At 35.0% G+C, this 21564-nt stretch overlaps 1 long non-coding RNA gene across 1 annotated transcript in view; it reads left to right on the plus strand.

Annotated features, from left to right (window-relative positions):
- The window catches only part of LOC102976312 (uncharacterized), a 487722-nt gene that overhangs the window by 60305 nt on the left and 405853 nt on the right, over nucleotides 1-21564 (plus strand). The window lies entirely within an intron of this gene.

Genomic DNA, 21564 nt, shown 5'->3' on the forward strand with positions numbered 1-21564 from the left:
TTGCTCTGACCTTGCACCTTATCTCTACTCCGTGGGATGTTGCCTTATTTTTAATCATGACCTTATGCTCCAGTTTTCCTTTCTGGATTCTAATCTCGATATCCCACCCCTGGTACTAAGAAGTGTCCTCATTCTTTGACACTGACGGTCTTGATTCCTGCTTCTGAGCTCTGGTCACTAGGATGAAACCAGAATTTCTTCCTGATGGATTTTTTTAGATGGCTTTCACCTGCTTCACTTACTCTTGTGCCATTCATTTCTTTGTTGAGAACTTCCTCTCTTGCTGCCACATGTCTTAGAGAGTGCCACCAGTTGGCTGGGCAAGACCCTTCAGCTTCCATAACTTTAGCAGGCTATTCTCAGCCTCTTCTTCCAGTAGACAGGTCTAGTTTCTTTCTTGGCCCCCTTTCTTCTGCTCCATTCTACTATTTTTAATGGGAAAATCTCATCATTTTTCTTTAAATAAATGCAACAAAACAGAGAAAGCTGCCATTTTTTTCCCTCAGATTTTAATGTGTGTTGGTTGACTGTCATTTTTTCTTTTGTCTCTGCCATTTTTGTGTTTCAATTTTCAAAATATGTTATTAGCACTCACTAGATATTAGCCAGGGCATGGTTCAGTTTGCCTAAATTGTGTTAAAAATATAGCAGTCATGTTTGTATATAAGTAGAATGTACAGATTATGCATGCTTTTAGGTTATCCCCCCCTATTGTGTGGTAGTTTCTAAAAAGATCAACAACTGACTCACTGACACTCATACAATTAAAACATATTAAATTAGGAATCGGTAATAATAAGAAAGGCCAAACCTGAATTAAACAATTCAAGTCCCTGTAAAGTATATGTGTACATGTGCATGTAGTAATAAGATGACATTTGTCTATCACCCATTAAATGTCAGAGCAAGTATTTATTTAAGTGCCATTATCCTTAGAGATTGTCATAATATCAAAATGCGTTTTAGAAAGTACACAAGAACTATTTTACGTAAGGAATTAGTATAAACAGAGTCATATTTTGCTGCTATCGTACCAAAATATGATTCTTAAACATGAATTCAGGGTCTTAAGCAGGATGATTTTGTATTTTTATGCAAAGAAAATCCCTGTGTATCTGTGCCAGCCAGTACTGCTACTCTCAACCCTTTGGATGGAGAAGCTTAAGTTTGGTTAATAATATAAGTAGAATCTACCATAGGTATTCATTTATTTAAAAAATTATTTATTGGGCATCTATGATGTTCCATTCACTGGGGATAGAGTGGTGGGCAGATAAGACAAACATCACTGCCCTCTTAAAGCTTATGCTAGTGGAATAGTTTAAAATGGACTGAGGCTACCTGTGTCAGAACCAGTTCTTCTACATAATGGCTGTGTGACCATGGATATAACACCTCTGTTGCCTCAGCAAACATTGAAACCAAAAACTTGAACCTTGTGCTTCTATGTTTCATTTCTACTTCTCTCAAATCCTGAGCTTTATGCTACTTCATCGCCTATTGGCTTTATTCACGTGGCAATAAGGTGGTCATATAGCAAGCTGTAGACCCAACATAATTAGCTGCTAGATGTGCCTATACCTGACACAGTCCAAAAATTCTTGGGAAGAGAATTTTTGGTGAAGCTCAAGTCAAATGCCAATCCCTGGGCCTATTAAACACAGCCAGGGGTAGATACATGCAAGAATATGTCATTTTTCATGATGGCTATGTGAATGGCAGTGAAGGAGGGTGGTCCTAGGAGATTGAGATGCCAGGTAGACAATCTGAGGAGATATCCACTATGGAGAATAATGGATCATATATAAATATAAGCACAATTTAATGTCTTGACATCATTATAAATATTGTGAGGGAGAAATATGATTTAAAATTAATATACAAATTGAAATGAGCTCATATGAGCTTCTTTAGGTATTTTTTATATGCATTGTTGAAGAAATACAAGAATTGCATTCTGAAGTAAAGGCTAACAGTGGGTGTAATTCTTTGTAATGTAACCTACCATAGCCTGTGGAATATTGTGAGGACCAGGGGAGAATTGTTTGTTTTCATGCTTTGGGAATGATCAAATTCCAGTATTTCTCACATTCAAATTTAGAGACAGCCTAGAAATAGGACAGTGGATATAGTAGTAAGAGCAATTTATATTTAGGCAAAATGTTATTAATATAGATATATTTTAAAGGTTGTGTACTTTAGATATCAGCCCTGGTAGTTTTCTCCAAAATGTGTGTTTATCTTTCAAGGGAAAATTAATCAAGTCTTTATAAAGTACATTGTATCCAAATAAAGAATATTACTGTCCTGATTTCTATTATTAGTTATTATAATAAGTTTATCACAGACATTTGATTCTACCATCAGAAAATAGTTTCTGTTTTCCTCTCATGTTTGCCTAAAAATTGTTTGAAGCAAAAGTTATGAAGCATAAAATGACCTTCAGCTAAGATCAGTCCCAGATCCTTATGGAAGTGCTGTACTGGGTACTCTTAGAAGTTGGTGCTTCAAATAATAGAGTTTTCGAGATCCTGGTTTCAGTTCTTCTGGATAAATACCCAGAAGTGAGGTTCCTGGATCACATGGTAGTTCTATTTTAAATGTTTATCAACAGATGCACAGATAAAGAAAATATGGGGGGTGTGTGGGTGTGTGTGTGTGTGTGTGTGTGTGTGTGTGTGTGTGTATAATGCAATATTATTTGGCTTTAAGAAAGAAGAAAATACTGTCATATGTGACAACATAGATGAACTTAGAAGACATTATGCTAACTGAAATAAGTCACTACAGAAGAACAGTTCTACTCATATGAGATATCTAAGGAAGACAAACTCATAGAAGCAAAAAGTAGAATGGCAGTTGCCAGGGAACGGGTGGAGAAGGAAATGCGGTACTGCTGTTCAGTGAGTATAGTTTCAGTTATGCAAGACAAGTAAGTTTTAGAGATCTGCTAAACAACATTTTGCTTATAGCTCACAATACTTTACACTTAAAAATTCCATAGGTTTGCTCTCATCGTATATGTGTTTTATCATAATAAAAATACAAAAGAAAAAAAATAAACATGAATTGTGACGCATAATAAAGAGTCTAAGTACAGGGCTTTGAGGAGACATTGCTCAAACAACTTTCAGACAATAGCAGAGGTCTAGATTAGGATTTCCAGAACGTGTTTTAGATTAGAAGCAGATATACTTCATGAAAGCAAATTACTGACCTAAGATCCAGAGGAACAAGAATTATTTACTCAGATTGGAATAGACTGATGAAGGAAATTTGATTGTGGTTATTAACTTGAAATTGTTGGTAATATTTTTAATGTTCTCTTTTCTGATGGACACATGAGTAAGCCCTTTATTTTTCCTCTTAAATTACTTGTTTGCATAAATTAAATAAGAATATTGATGGCATTAGACCAGTTGATTGTTAGACCAAGTCCAAACCTCTTGTGACATATTTGAGAATAAATTTTATTTTACTTAGTCAAGCATTATAAGCCATCATTAAAGAACAAGGATCTTACTTCATATGTGGAGCCAGTGTCTCCATGCCCTTTACTTGGATTCTTGAGCACTGGCTGAAATTGACTTGCAAAGAGAGACTTCTACCTACCATAGTGGCTGCCTGGAGGACCAATATGACAAGTCCTAAAAATGCAGAGGTATTTGGCCATTGGGAGATGGGAATCTGGAGGAATCCAATGGATACATCATTTACCTTTCCTCCAGTGATACATCGTTTTGAGATGTAGTTCCATATGACTCCTCTAAAGATGACAAAAACTTTGAACTATCAGTTGTGTTTGTTATAAAGTTCTGGTCATCTCAGAAATGAAGTAATAAATTCACTTGTATTTATATCCAGTGAATACATACAAACATATATTTAAAAATACAGAAAGATGCATAGAAAGTTGGTAATATTATTTAAACCCAAGGAATGAATAAGGGTCCAAAATTTGAAGCAGATATGGTTAAAAAATAAGACGAGATTTATCTGCAATCTTATCTTCCTTCTTTTTTTAAGGATACTGATTTATATAGTAATGGTGTATTTTAAAGTAATTTTTGGCTTTATCAGGCATTTCCTGAAATGGATATTCTAGAGACTCCTTCCTCTAAAAATTGTAAAATAGAATGGCATCATGGACTAAAGCGGAGTAAGAAAATAGAACAGTTCCATTTTTAGTCTGGCAGACTGCAATGAAAATCACTTAAGAAATCAAACAACAATCTTAAGCTTTATCAGCTGTTTCTAAAACAAGGAACGATCTCACAGAAATATAACCTTCTTCAATTGGCTAGACACTACATTGTTCTTCAGAACTAAAGTCTTCCCTTGAGCAATGTGTAGGAAAGCATTTGATTTAATTTGAAAAATTGAAGAAACAAACTTTGGGAAACATACATAGGAAAGAGGAGTGATTCAGAGAGTAAGAGACCTCAGTCAAGAAAATAGGAAGTTTTTTAAGAGTGGAAGGTATTTGAAGATGGACTCTCTTGTAACATTAAGCAGCTGAGAAAAGGTGCCTCAAGTTAGAGACTGAAGGATCTACCCATGACTCAAGGGATCATCCCTTACGAAGGGTAAACCTCTGAATTTGTACTTTGAACCCTGAACAATTTCTTTATTTTAAGCAAAAGAATGTATCTTCTTCCATATTAAAATCTTTCTTTAACTTTCCACACTACATTAAAGCAATGTATTTGGTATCAACAGAGCCTGGAGTCATAGTCATGCAGAAAATGAAAAGATGCGGGGCCTTCCACAGAACTTGTCCATGTCAGCACTGATAGATCTGAACCTTGAGCATCATCCTATCAAGCACACTTCCTCTAGGAAATAAAGGAGTTTCAGCCTCACACTGCATGGTGGCAGGCGCAGCAAGTATCAAGCCAGGCTGGAGCTCCAAACACAAGGGAACAGTGTGAGCGCAAAGAAGTCTCTCCTAAGCAGATAGCTCAAAAATTTGATAAGATTCAACTTTCTGCATATACTGCTAAGTCAGAGGAAACAGACCTTCAAGACAAGGAAAAGAAGCAAATGTCTGTATCACACTGAGCTTTATATACTTTTAAATGTGAAACTTTTCCAGCAAAAAAAGATGAAGAAGAGTCTAGGCATATAAATATTAAATCTGGGATTTTCACTAATTTTATGTAGGAAACATAAATGTTTATGCTTTCTATTTAACCCTAGCATAAAAAGACACCAAAAATGGGGAAGGTGATACCAAAAGCCCATCCATTTTGTGCTACTTTATAATTCCTTAAGTTATATTTCAAAACCTCAGTGTCTACTTGCTTCTTTGCTACCTTTCCTACTATAATCATCCAATTTTACAAGCAACTAAATCCACCCAACATCCAACCCACTTGACCTCTTAATTATATTTAGACTATGTAACATGTTATTAGTATGGGTTCTTTTCATATCCGCATGCCCCTTGGCATTACCTCTGCAACTCCTTAGCACAGTCCTTTGAGTTTCCTTATAAGTAACTCTGATTGCACGCCCTCTATCTTAGTTTTCCCCCCTGGGGGTTAGAATTATCTGAAATACTTATTAAACAAATTCCTAAGCTCCATCTCAGACTCACAGACATAAAATATCTTTGATTCCACGATAGATTCATGGAAAGATATATATATATTTAATACGAATTCCAAGCAAATTTTACATTAGGCAAGTCTGAGGAGAGAATGCGTTAATGTATTGCCTCCACTGTAGTCCCTTTGTGTTGATTCTCTTTTACATTATTGCAACTGCCAGTGAACATTGTTGATTTTTATTTTCATCTCTCCTCCAGCGGATATACTGTGCACTGCATAGTCAGAGTTTTCTTTCTGTAGTTGAAGAGTTGATAAAAGCACTTATTATTTTAGAAGTCTTTGTTGCCTTATAATTACCAAGAGATTAAAAGCAAAATATTTTTAATGTAACAAAATCTTCCAAAATCTGATCCCAAGTTGCCTTTTTTTACCTCTTCCTCCAAGTTCCTGTGTACACCACATTTCTACCACCTTAGACCTTACATCATTTCTAGATTATGGTTTGCCCTCCACATATTTTTGCTATGGTTTTTTCTGTGATAGGATTGTCCTCTTCTCCACACATCCCCTCCATTGACATACGCATCTCTCCCTAAATTCATCTCCTCAGTAATCCCCTACCCCTATCTCCCAATTTTTCCTCAGTCAGTGCAAATGATAACTTTGAGTTTACCTATCTATCTATCATCTATCTATCTGTCTATCTATCTATCATCTTTCTATCTCTCCACCAGTCATGTTTTCTGTCTCCTCGGCAAGATTATAGGAGTTTTGGGGGTAAAATTATATTTCTTTGCTATGCTTTTCCCTCAGCGTACAGGACAGCATCTACACATGGCAAAAGATTCATAAATATGATACATAATTGAATGGATGGGTGAAAGTAAACACATTAAGGATAACATTTGTCTTTGATCAATCCAGCTTATTTGGATGTAGTCTCTTTGAAATAGTTGACATTTGTTCTCTCCTCGCTTTACTCTTACCCTCCTAGCCTCCTGACCACTACCTTCTACCTCTCTCTCCTTATGTTTTCCTCACTCCCTGCCTGCAATTTCTAATACCTTGGCATTGGCTTAACAACTTACTAAACTAAGTCCTTTTATAAGATTCTCAGCATAACTAGTTTAAATGGAAAGAGAAGCTTCAGCTGATTTGGTAGCTTTTGAGGTTTGCTCACTGACAGAATGCTTTGAATTAACATTGTGGCTCAACCCTCAAGAATGCATTGCATCTGGGTTCTCTGCACACTTGGCTGCCTCATTCTCTCAGCACTCCAGAAATTCTGGGGCTGCCCTCGGGTTATTTGTAATGTACGAATTTATATTTTTCGAATGATGAACTGTATTTAAATTCTTTTTAAACAAAGTTGACTTGAAAACAGCCAAACTCTTTGAAATTGCAAGTTGATTTTGCTGAGTGCCTTTCAGATTTTTAGTAGCCAAGGGGCAGGGGAAGCCAAGAAAGATTGTTTGAAAAGATACTGAAACTTTAAAGATGCCCTGCTTCCCCCAAAGTGCTGTCAGCTACCACATCAAATCGAAAAAAGCTTTCAGTCAGGGGAACTTTCTGTCTAATGCCATCCTAGGAAAAGAACTGAGCAGGGGATTGTGGTTACAAGAGGGGAATTATATGATTACTCTTTTAAAAAGTATACTAGCTGACAAGTTCCTAGGCAAACAGCAATGTATTATTAATATTGGTGCTCAGCACCGTAGTTGACCCATTGGGATTCCTGATTCTGACTTCCCTTCAGAGAAGAGTTTATATAGCGGGGAGGTCAATGTTATAATATGTCAAGAAACCCATTTCAGATTTTACTTAAAGGCTTAAACCTTAGACAACTCCACCAAAATTCCTCTATTTTTATACTAACCCCCTGATACATACTTTCTTAAAGGAAATGGATGCTAGTGAAGGACTAGAGTCAAAGATGATGATGATGGTGATTTTTCTTCAGTCTTGAAGAAATTTTTAGAAATACTAATGCAAGTGATACCAGAGCCTGAGAAGCATGTTTCAACATCTGAGTCAGATTCAGCTGAATCTTATTTTACTCTTTTAAAAAGGAGTTGATGAAACTGAGGATTAAGAGTCTAATATTTTTTAGTTGAATTACCATGGCAAACATTAGGCTATCTAAAATCCTATGTAGTGAGAAAGGATTGGAGAAGTACACTGGACCCACATGAGCATTTTCCCCTCCACTCTGCTATTCTGATAAGTGTAAGTTTACTTTAACAATTTTGTGTCTCAAGCATCAAAATTTCTTTGCATATGTGGCTCCATATTGGGTCTAGGTGATATAAACCAGATAATTTTCTCTATTAAATAATTGCCTGATCTAGGTCACTGTGATTACAGACAAATCCCAGTTTTCTTCCACTAGATTCTAAGAGGCATTTGCACAATTCCTAGACATGCAATAGAAAGAGAGTGAGTGAACATTTCTATTAATTAAAGTGCATGCTTTTTTGAATGTGCATCAAGCATCATCAGAGAGTTCTGGAGGTGAAGTCAGGGAAAGGAAGTGGATCTATTCATGGTTGCCCTTTAGAGCTTAATGAAGTTTTCTTGCCATTTTCCTCACAGCTTGATAGAAGTGGACTAATGGTGAAGAGCTCTGTGGTCCCGCTCTGCAGCCTCCAGGCTAAATAAAGCTAATGAAGTAGAAAAATGATATTGATAAAACTATCCTGCATTTTATAAGTTTGCCCATCAGATGGAAACTGTTCAGTGTTTGTGTTAATCTGATCTGACCTCAATCATCTTTTCTTGACTTCCAGATACTAAATGGGTGACTTGTTATTTAGCCTCAATAAACTTAAATATAATCTCATTTAAGTTCCCCTGCAATGCTTCAATACAGTGTACAAAGGCAAAACCAACAATATACATTTTTTTAATCTTAGGAGGTAAATGGATTATATGGATGTTTCAAGACTGCTGAAAAAGTCTTAGAAATAACTATTTTATATGATTGCTTCATTATTGTAAATGCTTTGGCTCCCATTTCTTCAGATAGAACAGCACACTAAAAATGGCCTTTTGCAAAATTATGTGCATTGGTGTATTAAAATGAAAAGTTAATCCCAGTTCCATGGAATTTATCAGTTGAAGGGAAACTTCTTGACAGCAGAGGCTTTGTTTTATTTTCCATCCTATCTACAAGAGCCTAGAGGAGTTCTTAACACATGGTAGATGCACAAAAATATCCGAATAGACTTGAAGAATAAATACTGTACTGCCCACTTGTTAATTCGTTAATTTTACCACTATCTGTTCAGAGAATGCTTTTACTTTTTTAAATTTTATTTTAAAACCCTGTGTTATTTTACAAACCAGAGAAGTGTCTTTGATTCACATTCTCCAAATTATGGGAAAAAGAAGTAGGATATGGTAAATCATTTTTAAGAGCACTTCAACACACTTGCCTTTAAGTTTCCATGGAGAATTTATTGAACAACTCACAGAAATGCCTGAGAGTTATCTTGTAACTCAGCCAGAGAACCACAAGACCACATCAGTTAAACCTTGGCATTTCTACCTAATGATATGCCAAATAGGCCTCCAAAAAATTATTGTGCAAAGTCAAAATAGTATTTTGATCAAAAATATTGGGTGGGAATCTCTGAAAAAGTGTGAAATCCTTCCAGAGAATTGTATTAAATATCTAACTGTAAGGTTGGTTAAAAGAAGTCAAGACTTAAAAACATACCTCCAAAGAATGAATTGATGACAGCTGCAGCAATGCACCGCGGCATGTGGGAGCTTCCCGGACCGGGGCACGAACCCGTGTCCCCTGCATCGGCAGGAGGACTCTCAACCACTGTGCCACCAGGGAAGCCCAGCAATGCACTTTTGTTATAATTTACCTAGAGTTTTTAAAGTTTCACTAACTCACTATTAACAGTAATTCAGATTTTTATTCTTGGACATTTTAATAAGAAGAGACAAAAATATGTCATGTTAAATAAAAGTCAGTAAAAACCTTTGAATGTGTAAATAACAGGTGATCATTTTCATCAGGAATTTTACTTCTTATCTTTTCGGTAAAGATAATACTTCTTTTGCTGTTATGTTTTTTGAATTGACTTTTGATAAGAAACTAATAAAGTTCATTTAAAACAATATCAGGTATTTTTCAGAGACATCTTTGTTAAGGTTTGGCTCAAGTCTACCCTGAGGTATCAGAGTTCACCTATCCAAATCAGTTCTGTTGTGACACTTTATAATTGCTAGCTTCTTTTTTTAGGGAATTTCTCCCAACATATTAACGCAGTAAGACATTGGATGTGAAATCTTACTCTGTGGCAAAAACTCAACAAGACAGAAAAACCTTTTTTTTAAATAAGTATTAAAAAAATACTTCAAGCTGTGACACTTAGCATTGGAAGGTTGGAAGGGAGTGGGTATGCACATGGTAGAGTCTAGAACATTTCCATTGTTGTCTGTTTTAGAATTGTTGATGTTAAATCTGTCAAATGGACTGGAACTGGAAGTGATTCTGTTTTGCTGACAAGTATTAGGGTGGTCAGTAATTATAATGACTAGCGTTTACTTAGCTTCTACTATGTATCCTAAAGGATGTATGTACTAATATTTCCATTTTACAGATGAGGGACATAAAGCTCAAGGTAATTGGTATTTGCTCAAGCTCCCAAAGTTACAAAGTGAATGATCTCAAATTGAAACCAAGGTCTGTCTTACTCCATAGCTTAGCATTTTAGCCATGTGTTAGAAATAGGTATGGAAGACTAATGTAAGAGTGCTGTGGAAGAAAACTATTTACATTCCCACTGGAGATGAGACAAAAATTATGGAAGAAAAATTATCACCATTCCTTTCCCAAGTTGCATTTCTTACTAGTGTAAATGAGATCTATGAGAATGTTCCAAAGTAGTAGCAATAGAGATTTTCAGTGATTCATTATTAATATACAATTGGCAAGTTTAGTATTATTTCCAATAATCATATTTTTTTGTTATTAATTATGCCATTATAATTAACTGCTGTTTTACAAAGTCTAGAGAAGATATTTGCAGGACCACTAAGGTCTAGGCAGGAGTGGAATGTGTGGGGTAGAGAAGACATAAGTGTTTTTGTTAATAACAGTAAAGAATGACTTGTAAAGAATTTCTGGAAAAGGAGGACTGGATTAAGTAGAATGAATGCTAATAGAAATATACTTGCATTTCTCCTATTTTAGGCAATCTTATTCAGACTTGAATTGTGTAATTTAAAGCAACTTCAATACGTAGCCTATATATCAGACAGAAGGTCAGGGTCAACACAAAATAATATTTTAAAGTGCTCATATTTGTAGCTTTAAAAGATGAATGAATGCACACATATTTATATAACATTACATTGTGTCTCAAAAATATGTTCAACTTATTTGAAATTAATATGTTTTTATGGCCTAATGTAATTATAAAAAGATTTATGGCAATTGAAGGGAAAAAAATATGTTTCCAGGGTATAGTGTATGGTAATCGTCTATTCCCTCACCTTTTTTTGTGTGTAAAGAAATGAGCTAAAATTACATATTTTGTTGCCATTTTTGATTATTTGACACAAACAGATTTCTGTCATTTTAATTTTCTCTAAACCTTAAAATCTTTCAATAAAGGGGTTAAAAAGTAGTGTATGAAAGTTTCAGTTTCTCTTCATCCTAGTCTACATTTATTATAGTCACACTTTTAATTTTAGCCACTCTGATGAGTAAATAGCAGTATTTCATTATGGTTTTAATGTGAGTTTCCCTGATAAATAATGATATTGATCTTTTCATATGTTTATTTGCCATAAGTATATGTTTTTGGTTGTCTGTTAAAACTGCTCAATTTTAAGTCAACTCATTTTCTTCTGTTAAGTTGTAAGAATTATTTATTCTTAATTATATTTTCTTTCTGCATTTTAAAAATTTGCTCCACTGTCTTCTAGCATTTGTGGTTTCAGAAGAGAAGCCCATTGTAATTCAAAATAGATGTTGCCCTGTATGTAATATGCTTCTTAACATTTATTCTTCATTGGCTTCTTAACATTTATTCTTTGTCTTTCATTTTAAACAGCTTTACAATGATATATTGTTCTCTGAATTTATCATGGGGTTCTCCATGCTTCCTGAAATTGTAAATTTACATGTTTCACCAAATATGGGAAGTTTGGGGCCATTACTTTTATAAGCAGTTTTTTTTTCTGCCCCATCCTTATTCTCCTTTCCTTAGCAAACTCTTATGACCCGTATGTCAGATATTTTGATGATATTCTATAGGCTCCTGAGGCTCTCCTCATGTTGTGAATTTTTTTGCATCTCTTCCCAATTGGATAATTTTTATTGATCTGTCTTCAAGTTCACTGACTCTTCTCTCATCTATATTTTGTTATTAAGCCAATGAGTGAATGTTTTATTTCAGATATTGCTTGATATTATCTAATTTTTAATTCTAAAATTTTATTTTGGTTCTTTTTATGTTTTTTTATTTCTCTATGCTGATCTTTTCATTTACCGTGAGTATTTTCCTTTACTTCACCGAGCTGAGTTCTAATAGCTACTTTTTAAGTCATTGACATCTAGTCATCATGGTGTTAGCATGTGTTAATTTTCTTTTCTCTTGAGAATGGGTCACATTTTCTTTGCTCTTCTTAAGTTTAGTGATCATTGCTTTATCCTGGACAATGTGAATATTAATGTTGTATATACTCATGATTCAATTACTACATTCTTCTGTCATGTGTTGATTTTTTTTTGGTTAGATTCAAACTCAGCCTTGACCAAGCCTGCAATGGGAGGTGTCCTCAGTTTAGTCCTTTAAGTCTTCCCCGTGAACTGCTTTCAGTTTTAGCTTGTGCTGGCATGTTTTAGGATTTAGCTTAAAATTTGACCTTAATTTATACAAAAAGTTAGGATTCCCCTTCTGTGACTATCTTTTCTGGAGTTCCTCATTCGTATTTTAGTGTTTCTGGTTGCTCTGAAATTCTTTGTTCTGGTTTTAGAAAGACAGTGGGATGTAATTACTGTGGGAGTTTTAGCCACCCTGAGCCACACCACTGAAACTGCTGTCACTTTCAGGTGTAGCCTCAAATAATGGAGAATTGGTGCAGATTACTTCCAACAAATTCTGACTCTCTTCCAAAAACAGTCTGATTTTTAGAGATTTTTTGGGGTTATGTTTTAGTTTTATTTTGTCCAGAGTTTATAACTATCACTTACAGGAGCATAGGTTTAATAGGAGCTAATTCCCTAATCCTTCTTTTTCTTTCCTTCTTTTTGTTTATTTTTGCTGTAAGTTTTTGGGTTTTTGTTCATTTTCTTTTCAACTTTTATGAATCTCTGCATTATAGGGGCATCTAAGTGTATGGTTTGCTCTAATTCCCTTCTCATTCTCAATGGAGTAGTGTCTAAATTTTGGAAAATCTGGAAATAGATACCAGTTTATAATTTACATTTATCCGAATAAGCACTTGAACAATTAAACACAAACAAGGCCTTCAAAACTGAGGTAAATACACATGTAAACAATCTAAAAAAGAAAACTATCCAATATTCATGTCAAACGAGAGGACACAAAATATATAAACCTTACTCAGAATACAACGATAGTATTAAGACAAGATGTCAAAACAATACATATTTTTAAAGAAGAAAGTACAGATTTGGGATTTTATTTTAGTTATTTGTCTTTGATTGATATCTTTTTTTTGTTTTGTTTTGTTTTGTTTGTGGTATGCGGGCCTCCCTCTGTTGTGGCCTCTCCCGTCGCGGAGCACAGGCTCCGGACGCGCAGGCTCAGCGGCCATGGTTCACGGGCCCAGCCGCTCCGCGGCATGTGGGATCCTCCCAGACCGGGGCGCGAACCCGGTTCCCCTGCATCGGCAGGCGGACGCGCAACCACTGCGCCACCAGGGAAGCCCCTGATTGATATCTTTGAGTTTTTCTCTTTTTAGGGAATACTAACTATGCATTAAATATTCTTGGAATTATCTAGTGATAATATTCCCTTTTATCACTTTTATTAAAATTTAGGTTTAGTGTGATTTTCTAAAGGTTTTCCTTTCTATTACTAACTGTTTTCACGATTATTCTCACTGCTTCTATTACACTTCTGTAATAGTTTTATTATTTAACTCCAGTTTATTCCCTGGACTCTTCTAATTTTTGAGTTTATTCTGTTGCTTATTTCTTTTTTAAAAAATAACTATATATCTCTTTTCAATTTTTTCCAGGTATTTTATTTTAATTTCTTTGAGAGAATGGAAAGACATTTATGTTAGGGTCTACTATGTTTCCTTTGATAATTCTTAACCTGATGCATATTATTCATCTGTTTGCTTATTTTGTTGTTTATTTTTATTAATTATTTTATTTTATATTATTTTTTGGTACCTATGCATAGCTTCCCAATCTAGAGTCATTGAATTTATGACTCACCTTTGAATAAACTCAGTCTAATCTGGGTCTGCTATTTGCACACATACACTCAAAATCTCTGAAAATGGAATCGTTGGGGAATAGGAAAAGGGGAGTGATAGGACAGTTAGCACCTTCAATTAAAATATGTTTTTCTGATACTTTATTATCTTATCTACTGTTTTTTTTTTGAAGTTTAGATGATTTACAGTATTATGTTAGGTTTTACATATATAGCAAAGTGATTCTGTTATATATTTAAATGATATATATTTACATATACATGTGTGTATATATATATACATTTTTTTTTTTTCCGGTTCTTTTCCATTATAGGCTATTACAAGATTTTGAATATAGTTCCTTGTGCTATATAGTAAATCTTTGTTGTTTATCTATTTTATAGATTGTAGTGTGTATCTGTTAGTCCCATACTCCTAGTTTATCCCTACCTCCCTTTTATCTTTGGTAACCATAAGTTTGTTTCCTATATCTGTAAGTCTATTTCTGTTTGTTAATAAATTCATTTGTATTACTTTTTTGATTCTACATGTAAGTGATATCATATAATATTTGTCTTTCTCTGACTTATTTCACTTAGTATAATATTCTCTAGATCCATCCATGTTGCTGCAAATGGCAATATTTCATTGTTTTTATGGCTGAGTAATATGTGTGTATATACACATACACGTATATATATAAAAGATGTAATATAATATTATATATTTATAATATAATTATATATGATATATAATATATATTGATATTATTATATTATATTATTATTATATATTATATACGTTACATCTTCTTTATCCATTCATCTGTTGGTGGACACTTAGGTTGCTTCCATGTCGTGGTTATTGTAAATGGTGCTGCTATTAACATTGGATCTTTTAGAATTAAAGCTTTCATCTTTTCTGGATTTATGCCCAGGAGTGGGATTGCTGAATCATTATGGTAGCTCTATTCTTAGTTTTTTAAGGAATGCCCATACTGTTTTCTGTAGTGGCTGCACCAGTTTACATTCCCACCAACAGTATAGGAGGATTCCTTTTTCTCCGCAACCTCTCCAGAATTTCTTATTTGTAAATTTTTGATGATAGCCATTCTGACCAGTGTGAGGTGATACCTCATTTTAGTTTTGATATGTATTTCTCTAATAGTGACATTGAGCATCTTTTCATGTGCCTGTTGACCATCTGTATGTGTTCTTTGGAGAAATGTCTATTTTGGACTTCTGCCCAATTTTGATTAGGTTGTTTATCTTTTTGGTATTGAGTTGTTTGATTAGGTCCCAGTTGTTTATTTTCACATTTATTTCTTTTGCCTTGGAAGACAGATCTAAGAAAATATTGCTACAATTTATGTTAAAGAATCCTTTGCCTATGTTCTCCTCCAGGAATTTTATGGTGTCATGCCTTATATTTAGGTCTTTAAACCATTTTGACTTTTGTTTGTTTGTTTGTTTTTTGTATATGATGCAATGGAGTGTTCCAATTCCATTGATTTACGTGAGGCTGCCCAACTTTCCCAACACCACTTGCTGAAGAGACTGTCTTTTCTCCATTGTACATTTTTGTCTCCTTTGTTGAAGATTAATTTATCATAGGTGTGTGGGTTTATTTCTGGGTTCTCTAGTCTGTTCCATTGATTGATGTCTGTTTTTGTGCCAATACCATGCTGATTTGGTTACTGTAGCTTTGTAGTATTGTAGTATTTTCTGAAATCTGGGAGGGTTATGCCTCCAGCTTTGTTTTTTTTGTTTTGTTTTGTTTTGTTTCTCCCTCAGGATTGCTTTGGCAATTCTGGGTCTTTTGTGATTTCTTATAAATTTTAGAATTGTTTGTTCAAGTTTTATGAAAAGTGTCATGGATAATTTGATAGAGATTGCATTAAGTCTGTAGATTGCTTTGTATAGTATGGCCATCTTAGCCATACTATCCAAAAATATTCGAAGATATTAATTCTTCAAATCCAAAAACATGGGATAGCTTTCCACTTCTTTGAATCTTCTTCAGTTTCCTTTATCATTGTTCTATATTTCTTAGCATATAGGTCGTTTACCTTCTTCTTGGTTAGGTTTATTCCTAGGATTTCTTTTTGTTTTTTGGGGGGGGGGGTTGATGCAATTTTAAATGGGATTTTGTGGGGTTTTTTTCTTTGTCTTTCTGATCTTTCATTGTTAGTGTAAAGAAATGCAGCAGATTCCCCTATATTAATCTTATATCTTGATACATTGCTGAATTCATTTATTAATTCTAATAGTTTTTATGTGGAGTCTTTAGGGTTTCCTATATAGAGTATCATGTCATCTGCATATAATGACACTTTTATGTCTTCACTTCCAATTTGGATACCTTTTATTTCTTTCTCTCGTCTGATTGCGGTGTCTAGGACTTCCAATACTATGTTGAATAGAATTGGCGAGAGTGAGCATCCTCATCTTATTCCAGAATTTAGCAGGAAGGCTTTTGGCTTTTCACCATTGAGCAAATGTTTTTCTTCATCTGTTGAGATGATCATATGGTTTTGTTTTTTCTTTTATAGATGTGGTGTATCACATTGATTGATTTGTGTATGTTGAACTATCCTTGTGACTCTGGAATAAATCCAACTTGATCGTGGTGTAAGATCCTTTTTATGTATAGTTGGATTTGTTCTGCTAATATTTTGTTGCGGATTTTTGCATCTATATTTATCAAAGATATTGGCCTGTAATTTTCTATTTCAGTAGTGTCTTTGTCTGGTTTTGGTGTCAGGGTGATGGTGGCTTTATGAAATGACATTAGGAGTGTTCCCTCCTCTTCATTCTTTTGAAGAGTTTGAGAAAGATAGGTACAAGTTCTTCTTTACATGTTTGGTAGAATTCCCCAGTGAAGCCATCAGGTCCTGGACTTTTGTTTGCATCCATTTTTTTAAAATTACAGATTCTGTTTCACTTCTAGTGATCAATCTGTTCAAATTATCAATGTCTTATTGACTCAGTTTTGGCAGGCTGTATGTTTCGAGAAACGTGTCCATTTCTTCTAGGTTGTCTAATTTGTTGGCATATATTTCCTAGTATTTTCTTATTTTTGTATTTCTGCAGTGTTGGTTATTTCTCCTAGTTCATTTCTTATTTTGTTTATTTGGGTCCTTTCTTTTTTGTGTGTGAAAGGTGTGTTGATTTTGTTTATCTAGAGGTGTGTTGATTTTGTTTAACTTTTCAATAAACCAGCTCATAAGTTTATTGATCTTTTCTATTTTTTTATCTCCATTTTATTTATTTCCTCTCTGATCTTTATTATTTCTTTTATTCTGCTGACTTTTAGGTTTTAGTTGTTCTTCTTTTCTAATTCTTGTAGGTGGTAGGTTAGGTTGTTTATTTGATATTTTTCTTGTTTCTTGAGGAAGGCCTGTATCACTATGAACTGCCCTCTTGGAACTTCTTATGCTGCATCCCATAGATTTTGTAAGGTTGTGTTTTCATTGTCATTTGTCTTGAGGTATTTTCTTATTTCCTCTTTGATTTCATTGTTGACCAATTGGTTTTTTAGTAGCATGTTGATTAGTCTCCGTGTAATCATTATTTTTTCTCATTTTTCTTTCTGTGGTTGATTTCTAGTTTCATACCATTGTGGTCATAAAAGATGCTTGAAATAATTTCTATCCTCTTAAATTTGTTGAGGCTTGTTTGTGTCCTAATATGTGGTCTATCCTAGAGAATGTCCCATGTGTGCTTGGAAAGAACGTGTATCTGGGTTTTTTTGGATGTAGTGTCCTGTAGATATCAATTAAGTCCACTGTTCTGTTTTGTCATTTAGGATCTCTGTTGCCTTATTGATTTTCTGTCTGGAAGATCTTTCCATTGATGTCAGTGAGGTGTTAAGGTCTGCTGCTCTTATTGTATTCCTGTCACTTTCTCTCTATATGTCTGTTAGTATTTGTTTTATATATTTGAGTGCTCCTATATTGGGTGCATATATGTTAATGATTGTAATATCCTCATCATGTATTGATCCCTTTATCTTTATATAGTGTCCTTCTTTCTCTTTCTTTATGGACTTTGTTTTAAAGTCTATTTTGTCTGATATGAGTATTGCTACCCCTACTTTCTTGTCATTTCCATTTGCATGAAATATCTTTTTCCATTCCCTCGCTTTAAATCTTTTTGTATCTTTTGCCCTAAAGTGAGTCTCAGGTAGGCAACATATCATAGGTTCTTGTTTTTTTAATCCAATTTGCCACTCTATATCTTTTAATTGGAGCTTTTAGTCTATTGACATTTAAAATAATTATTGATAAGGATGTATTTATTACCATTTTAAACCATGTTTTCCAGTTGATTTTACAGTTCCTCTTTGTTCCTTCGTTCTTTTTTGTTTTTCCTTTTATGGTTCAATGGTTTTCTTTTGTATTATACTTGAGTTCCTTTCTTTTTGATTATTGTGAATCTATTTTATGTTTTTTGATTTCTGGCTACCCTGGTTTTCAAGTATGTTAATCCATAACTCTATCTACTTGCTTTAGACTGATAGTCATGTAAGTTCAAACACACTCTAAATGATATACACTTGGGAGTTCCCTAGTGGTCTAGTGGTTAAGACTCAGCACTTTCACTGCTGTAGTTGGGGTTCAATCCCTGGCTGGGGAACTACAGCAAGCCACGTGGTGGGGCAAAAAAAAAAACAAAACAAAAAACTAAACAAAACAAACTCAATGTTATACATTTTTATTCCCCTCCCCCCACAGTCTGTAATTTTGATGTCCTATTTTACACCTTCATGTGTATCCTTTTGCTGTTCATTGTAGTTGTAATCACTTTTACAACATTTTAAATTATTTTTTGATCTGTGTACTAGCTTATTTAAGTGATCTTCAGTCTTTTATATATTTGCCTTTCCTACTATGTTTTCCCCTTTCCTATAGATTCTTCTTTTCTATTCAGAGAAGATCTTTCAATATTTCTTTTTGGATAGCTTTAGTATTGCTGTATTTTTTTAGTTTTTGCTTGTCGGAGAAATTTTTAGTTCCTCCTTTTATTCTAATGATAATCTTTCTGAGCAGAGTACCCTAGGTTGCAGGTTTTTCCTTTTCAGGACTTTGAATATATCTTGCCACTCCCTTCTGGCCTGCAAAGTTTCTGTAGAGAAATCAGCTGATAACCTAATGGGGGTTCCCTTGTAACTGACTTTTTGTTTTTCTTTTGCTGCCTTTAGAATCCTCTCTTTATCTTTAATTTTTGACATTTTAATTATGATATGTTTTGGTATGGGCCTGTTTGGGTTCATCTTGTTTGGGATCCTCTGTGCTTTCTGTACCTGGGTATCTGTTTCCTTCTTTAGTTGGAAAGTTTTCAGCTGTAATTTCTTTAAATACATTTTTGATCCCCTTTCCTCTTTCTTCTTCTGGAACCCCTGTTATGTGTAGGTTGGCATGCTTTATGTTATCCCATAGATCTCAAATGTTGCTTTCATTTTTTTCTTCAGTTGTCTTTCTGTCTGCTGTTCTGATTGGGTGATTTTCATTATTCTATCTTCCAGATTACTTATTCATTCCTCTGCATATTTAGTCTGCTATTTATTGCCTTTAGCTTGGCTTTTATCTCAGCAATTGAATTGGCTAATTTGATTGATTCCTCTTTATAGTTTCTAGCTCCTTGCTACAGTGATCTGCATTTCTACTGATAATCTTCTTTAACTCCTTTAGCATTTTTATTACCACCTCTTTGACCTAAGGATCTGGTAGACTGGAGAGGTCTGTTTCATTGTTCTTTCAGGGAATTTCTCTTGTTCTTTTAATTGGGAGTAGTTTCTCTGCTTTTTCATTTTACTTAAATTTCTGTGACTTTGAACTTAGGAGAAACGGTTATCTACTGTGGTCTTGAAGGGCTGATTTTATGTGGGAGCATCCATGTGTAGATTGTCCAACATTTTTGGTGTGATGGCTGTTTTTGGTATGGATGCCTGTCACATCTTCCTCAGAGTGTGTTAGACGTTGTCCCTTTGATAGAGGGTGTGTTTGGTGTTCTGGTGACCAAAGCCTGTGCTGGATGTTGAGTGGGACCTTCTCTTTGCTCTGTGGCTGTCACAGCTCTATTGGGAGCAGGGTGTGCTCCTCAGTTGTTGGAGTAGAAGCCCCCAGATCAGAGTCTAAGCTGCAGTGGAGGTAGGCGGGACGGTGTGCTTCCACTGGGATAAGAGCAGCTGTATATTATTCCCCATTGGCTGTATACTGGGGACCTGCAATTCTGTGACACCACCCTCCTCCAGTGTGTATGCCAACAATGTCTGCTGCTGCCGGAGCAGCCCCTGGACCTTCCCCCACTGAGGGAGCACTGATAACTAGCTCAGATGTTAGCCCTGCCTCCAGCATGTGCAAGCTAACAGTGGAGGCCCAGACCACACATCAGGCCCTTCAGGCTTCCTCTGTACAGCTAAACTGAGTCATCTCCTTGGGTCTATCAACTAAAGCCCGAGTTTCAGCACCTAACCACTGCATGTACTAGCAGGCATGTATTTTGAGCTGGGATGTGTGGTGATGTGGCAGCTGTTAGTGCTGGTCTCTCTCTGCCCTGTTTTTTAGCAAGCCAGCACTGCACACAGTCCTCTCAAGCAAAGTCCAGGACACTCCAGCTCTCTGTCCTGGCACACCTCCCAGCCAGTGGCAAAGGGGTTCCCAGGACAAGGGAAACTTTCCTCTCTCTCACAACTCCCTCCCAGGGGCATAAGTCCTGTCCTGATTTTTTTTCTTTTTTTTTTCTCTTTTTGTCCTTCCCTATTATGTGGGGATCTTTCTTACAGCTTTGGTTGTATAAGAGATCTTATGACAGCTTTCACTTGGTTTTCTGTAAGAATTGTTTCACATGTAGATGTATTTTTGATGTGTTTGTAGGGGGAAGAGAGCTTCATGTCCTTCTACTCTGCCACCTTGATCTCCACCTGTTTTGTTTTGTTTTTAAATAAAAGCCAAATCATTTCTTAATTTTTAGAATGCTTCCTCAAAACTACTTAGGATATGTCAATAAAATCAATAAAGTGGTTTCAAAAATTTTTTAGTTGTTTTACAAACACAAATTTATTATGTTTATGTGCCAGGCACTATCTAATATTTCCACAAATATCATTTTTTTTATGTTCACCATAACTCTGTGAGTTAGGTTCATCTAATTTTTACAATTGTAGATGAAGATACTGATTTACAGAGATGTTAAACCTTGTTCTAAATCACAACTAGTAGGTGGAGGAATTAAGACTGAAGCCACATATTCTAGCTCCAGTATCAGTGTTTTTAACCACTGCCACATCATCTGTATAACAATTTGTTATAAATAATATAGTTGCCATCACTACTCTGCTCATCAAGACTAATGTTGACTGTGTCCCTTTGCCTTACGTCATATTTAGAGTTGCCTTTACATTTTTTTTCAAGGTATAGGTCAGACTGGCCTGTTAGACGGTAGTATTTCTCCACTTTACATTAAACTTTCCCAGCTTATTAGAACCATCCGTTCAAGTAACCTTGAGTAGCTTCTTGGATGGGCTAGTCTCATTATTCTCTCCTGTGGCAAAAAACAGTTAATGTCCCCTGAGTATCCATGTGTTCTCCCACATT

This window comes from Physeter macrocephalus, chromosome 9 (assembly GCF_002837175.3).
Source record: "Physeter macrocephalus isolate SW-GA chromosome 9, ASM283717v5, whole genome shotgun sequence".
NCBI lineage: Eukaryota > Metazoa > Chordata > Mammalia > Artiodactyla > Physeteridae > Physeter > Physeter macrocephalus.